Genomic DNA, 6,000 nt, shown 5'->3' with positions numbered 1-6,000 from the left:
TTTCAGCTTTCTACATATGGCTAGCCAGTTTTCCCAACACCATTTATTAAATAGGGAATCCTTTCCCCATTTCTTGTTTTTGTCAGGTTTGTCAAAGATCAGATGGTTGTAGATATGTGGTATTATTTCTGAGGGCTTTTCTCTGTTCCATTGGTCTATATCTCTGTTTTGGTACCAGTACCATGCTGTTTTGCTTACTGTGGCCTTGTAGTATAGTTTGAAGTCAGGTATTGTGATGCCTCCAGCTTTGTTCTTTTGGCTTAGGATTGACTTGGCAATGCGGACTCTTTTTTGGTTCCATATGAACTTTAAAGTAGTTTTTTTCCAATTCTGTGAAGAAAGTGATTGGTAGCTTGATGGGGATGGCATTGAATCTATAAATTACCTTGGGCAGTATGGCCATTTTCATGATATTGATTCTTCCTATCCATGAGCATGGAATGTTCTTCCATTTGTTTGTGTTCTCTTTTATTTCATTGAGCAGTGGTTTGTAGTTCTCCTTAAAGAGGTCTTTCACATCCCTTGTAAGTTGGATTCCTAGGTATTTTATTCTCTTTGAAGCAATTGTGAATGGGAGTTCACTCATGATTTGGCTCTCTGTTTGTCTGCTATTGGTGTATAAGAATGCTTGTGATTTTTGCACATTGATTTTGTATCCAGAGACTTTGCTGAAGTTGTGTATGAGCTTAAGGAGATTTTGGGCTGAGACAGTGGGGTTTTCTAGATATACAATCATGTCCTCTGCACACAGGGACAATTTGACTTCCTCTTTTCCTAATTGAATATCCTTTATTTCTTTCTCCTGCCTGATTGCCCTGGCCAGAACTTCCAACACTATGTTGAATAGGAGTGGTGAGAGAGGGCATCCCTGTCTTGTGCCAGTTTTCAAAGGGAATGCTTCCAGTTTTTGCCCATTCAGTATGATATTGGCTGTGGGTTTGTCATAAATAGTTCTTATTATGTTGAGACACGTCCCATCAATACCTAATTTTTGAGAGTTTTTAGCATGAAAGTTGTTGAATTTTGTTGAAGGCCTTTTCTGCATCTATTGAGATAATCATGTGGTTTTTGTCTTTGGTTCTGTTTATATGCTGGATTGCATTTATTGATTTGCATATGTTGAACCAGCCTTGCATCCCAGGGATGAAGCCCATTTGACCATGGTGGATAAGCTTTTTGATGTGTTGCTGGGTTCAGTTTGCCAGTATTTTATTGAGGATTTTTGCATCGATGTTCATCAGGGATATTGGTCTAAAATTCTCTTTTTTTGTTGTGTCCCTGTCAGGCTTTGGTATCAGGATGATGCTGGCCTCATAAAATCAGTTAGGGAGGATTACCTCTTTTTCTATTGATTGGAATAGTTTCAGAAGGAATGGTACCAGCTCCTCCTTGTACCTCTGGTAGAATTCGGCTGTGAATCCATCAGGTCCTGGACTTCTTTTGGTTGGTAAGCTATTAATTATTGCCACAATTTCAGAGCCTGTTATTGGTCTATTCAGAGATGCAACTTCTTCCCGGTTTAGTCTTGGGAGAACGTATGTGTCAAGGAATTTATCCATTTCTTCTAGATTTCCTAGTTTATTCGCATAGAGATGTTTATAGTATTCTCTGATGGTAGTTTGTATTTCTGTGGGATCAGTGGTGATATCCCCTTTATCATTTTTTATTGCGTCTATTTGATTCTTCTCTCTTTTCTTCTTTATTAGTCTTGCTAGTGGTCTATCAATTTTGTTGATCTTTTCAAAAAACCAGCTCCTGGATTCATTAATTTTTTGAAGGGTTTTTTGTGTCTCTATTTCCTTCAGTTCTGCTCCGCTCTTAGTTATTTCTTGCCTTCTGCTAGTTTTTGAATGTGTTTGCTCTTGCTTCTCTAGTTCTTTTAATTGTGATGTTAGGGTGTCAATTTTAGATCTTTCCTGCTTTCTCTTGTGGGCATTTAGTGCTATAAATTTCCCTCTACACATTGCTTTGAATGTGTCCCAGAGATTCTGGTGTGTTGTATCTCTGTTCTCATTGATTTCAAAGAACATCTTTATTTCTGCCTTCATTTTGTTATGTACCCAGTAGTCATTCAGGAGCAGGTTGTTCAGTTTCCATGTAGTTGAGTGGTTTTGAGTGAGTTTCTTGATCCTGAGTTCTAGTTTGATTGCACTGTGGTCTGAGAGAGAGTTTGTTATAATTTCTTTTCTTTTACATTTGCTGAGGAGTACGTTACTTCCAACTATGTGGTCAATTTTGGAATAGGTGTGGTGTTGTGCTGAAAAGAATGTATATTCTCTTGATTTGGGGTGGAGAGTTTTGTAGATATCTATTAGGTCCACTTGGTGCAGAGCTGAGTTCAATTCCTGGATATCCTTGTTAACTTTCTGTCTCGTTGATCTGTCTAATGTTGACAGTGGGGTGTTAAAATCTCCCATTATTATTGTGTGGGAGTATAAGTCTCTTTGTAGATCTCTAAGGACTTGCTTTATGAATCTGGGTGATCCTGTATTGGGTGCATATATATTTAGGATAGTTAGCTCTTCTTGTTGAATTGATCCCTTTACCATTATGTAATGGCCTTCTTTGTCTCTTTTGATCTTTGTTGGTTTAAAGTATGTTTTATCAGAGACTAAGATTGCAACCCCTGCCTTTTTTTGTTTTCCATTTGCTTGGTAGATCTTCCTCCATCCCTTTATTTTGAGCCTATATGTGTCTCTGCATGTGAGATGGGTTTCCTGAATGCAGCACACTAATGGGTCTTGACTCTTGATCTAATTTGCCAGTCTGTGTCTTTTAATTGGAGCATTTAGCCCATTTACATTTAAGGTTAATATTGTTATGTGTGAATTTAATCCTGTCATTATGATGTTAGCTGTTTATTTTGCTCATTAGTTGATGCAGTTTCTTCCTAGCCTTGATGGTCTTTACAATGTGGCATGTTTTTGCAGGGGCTGGTACCGGTTGTTCCCTTCCATGTTTAGTGTTTCCTTCAGGAGCTCTTTTAGGGCAGGCCTGGCAGACAAGCATTTGCTTGTCTGTAAAGGATTTTATTTCTCCTTCACTGATGAAGCTTAGTTTGGCTGGATATGAAATTCTGGGTTGAAAATCCTTTTCTTTAAGAATGTTGAATATTGGCCCCCACTCTCTTCTGGCTTGTAGAGTTTCTGCTGAGAGATCAGCTGCTGGTCTGATGGGCTTCCGTTTGTGGGTAACCCCACCTTTCTCTCTGGCTGCCCTTAACATTTTTTCCTTCATTTCAACTTTGGTGAATCTGACATTTATGTGTCTTGGAGTTGCTCTTCTCGAGGGGTATCTTTGTGGCATTCTCTGTATTTCCTGAATTTGAATGTTGGCCTGCCTTGCTAGATTGGGGAAGTTCTCCTGGATAATATCCTGTAGAGTGTTTTCCAACTTGGTTCCATTCTCTCCATCACTTTCAGGTACACCAATCAGACATAGATTTGGTCTTTTCACATAGTCCCATATTTCTTGGAGGCTTTGTTCATATCTTTTTATTCTTTTTTCTCTAAACTTCTCTTCTCACTTCATTTCATTCATTTGATCTTCCATCACTAGTACCCTTTCTTCCAGTTGATTGAATCGGCTACCAAGGCTTGTGCATTCGTCACGTAGTTCTTGTGCCTTGGTTTTCAGCTCCATCAGGTCCTTTAAGGACTTCTCTGCATTGGTTATTCTAGTTAGCCATTCATCTAATCCTTTCTCAAAGTTTTTAACTTCTTTGCCATTGGTTTGAACTTCCTCCTTTAGCTCGGAGAAGTTTGATCATCTGTAGCCTTCTTCTCTCAACTCGTCAAAGTCATTCTCCATCCAGCTTTGTTCCATTGCTGGTCAGGAGCTGTGTTCCTTTGGAGGAGGAGAGGTGCTCTGATTTTTAGAATTTTCAGTTTTTCTCCTCGTTTTTTTCCCCGTCTTTGTGGTTATATCTACCTTTGGTCTTTGATGATGGTGACGTACAGATAGGGTTTTGGTGTGGATGTCCTTTCTGCTTCTTAGTTTTCCTTCTAACAGTCAGTACCCTCAGCTGCAGATCTGTTGGAGTTTTCTGGAGGTCCACGCCAGACCCTGTTTGCCTGGGTGTCAGCAGCGGAGGCTGCGGAACATCAGATATTGGTGAGCAGCAAATGTTGCTGCCTGATCGTTCCTCTGGAAGTTTTGTCTCAGAGGAGTACCCGGCCGTGTGATGTGTCAGTCTGCCCCTACGGGGGGGTGCCTCCCAGTTAGGCTACTTGGGGTTCAGGGACCCACTTGAGGAGGCAGTCTGTCAGTTCTCAGATCTCCAGCTGTGTGCTGGGAAAACCACTACTCTCTTCATAGCTGTCAGATACAGACATTTAATTCTGCAGAGGATTATGCTGCCTTTTGTTTGGCTATGCCCTGCCCCCAGAGGTGGAGTCTACAGAGGCAGGCAGGCCTCTTTGAGCTGCAGTGGGCTTCACCCAGATCAAGCTTCCTGGCCACTTTGTTTACCTACTCAAGCCCGAGCAATGGCAGGTGCCCCTCCCCCAGCCTCGCTGCCACCTTGCAGTTTGATCTCAGACTGCTGTGCTAGCAATGAGCTAGGCTCCGTGGGCATAGGACCCTCTGAGCCACGTGGGGGATATAATCTCCTGGTGTGCCATTTGCTAAGACTGTCAGAAAAGTGCAATATTAAGGTGGGAGTGACCCAATTTTCCAGGTGCTGTCTGTCACCCCTTTCCTTGGCTAGGAAAGGGAATTCCCTGACCTCTTGCGCTTCCTGGGTGAGGCAATGCCTCGCCCTGCTTCGGCTCAGGCCCAGTGCACTGCACCCACTGTCCTGCATCCACTGTCCAACAATCCCCAGTGACATGCACCCAGTACCTCAGTTGGAAATGTAGAAGTCATTCATCTTCTGCATCGCTCATGCTGGGAGCTGTAGACTGGGGCTGTTCCTATTCGGCCATCTTGGCTCCACCCCCTGGAGGAAACTTCTATGCAAAGAAAAATTCCAAATGCATACTCCCTCTTCTTAAGTGTCGGCTGACCATGGTGACTTATTTCAAAGAGTACAATATAGAAAATTAATTGTTTTTAAAACGTTACTATGCAGAGAAGAGAACTGACAAGAACTACTTCAAGCTATGTGATAAAGTTTAGCACCAGCAATCATGAGTCATATTGATAAGAGGTATTCTTGATACAATGTGATGAGGATGACATTTTTTCTCTGTTCTTCCTCCAATAAATACATTAGCCCAGTGTAATCATGAGAAAAACATCAGACAAATTTCATTGTGGGGACATTCTACAAAATACCTGACCATTATTCCTCAAAACTGTCAAAGTAATCAAATACAAGAAAAGTCTGAGAAATTGTCATAGTCAAGAGAAGCTTAATGCCACATGATAACTAAATGTTATGTGGCATCGTAGGTGGGACCCTATAACAGAAAAAGGACATTATGAAAAAGGCTGAGGAAATCTGAATTAAGGAATTTTAATTAAAATTAAATAGTCCATTAGTTGTGACAAATGTATCATCCTTATATAAGATGTTACTACGGGGGGAAGTTGGTATAGGGTATATGGAAATTCTCTACTATCTTTACAATAATTTTGCAAATCAAACCTTTTTTTAAAAAATTAATAAAAAACAAAAAACAGAGTAACTGGGAGAGTGAGCAATAGGACATACTATTAATGTTGAGTTGTCAGGAAGGTCCTTGATGATAGGGTGGCGTTTGAGCAAAGTGCTTAGAGGAAGCAATGGATGGTTCTTAGTGAAAAAGCACAGAAATCTGAGTTACATTTTCAGGAGGTCACTCACACAGCTGATGGGAGGAGGTGGCGGAAGGGGTAGGACCACAGGGTTTACAGCAGGGCACCCAGTGAGGAGGTTACTTGGATAATCCAAACAAGAGATAGCATCAGCCTGCACCAAGGTAGTGACTTCAGTGGTAAGAAGAAATTCTCAGATTTTTGGTGTATTTGAGGGTAAAACCAACAGGCTTTGCTTATGTTTTGGATATAGAATGTGAG

The sequence above is a fragment of the Nomascus leucogenys genome, chromosome 17 (assembly GCF_006542625.1).
Source record: "Nomascus leucogenys isolate Asia chromosome 17, Asia_NLE_v1, whole genome shotgun sequence".
NCBI classification, from domain to species: Eukaryota; Metazoa; Chordata; class Mammalia; order Primates; family Hylobatidae; genus Nomascus; species Nomascus leucogenys.
Note: the sequence above shows the minus strand (reverse complement) of the source record.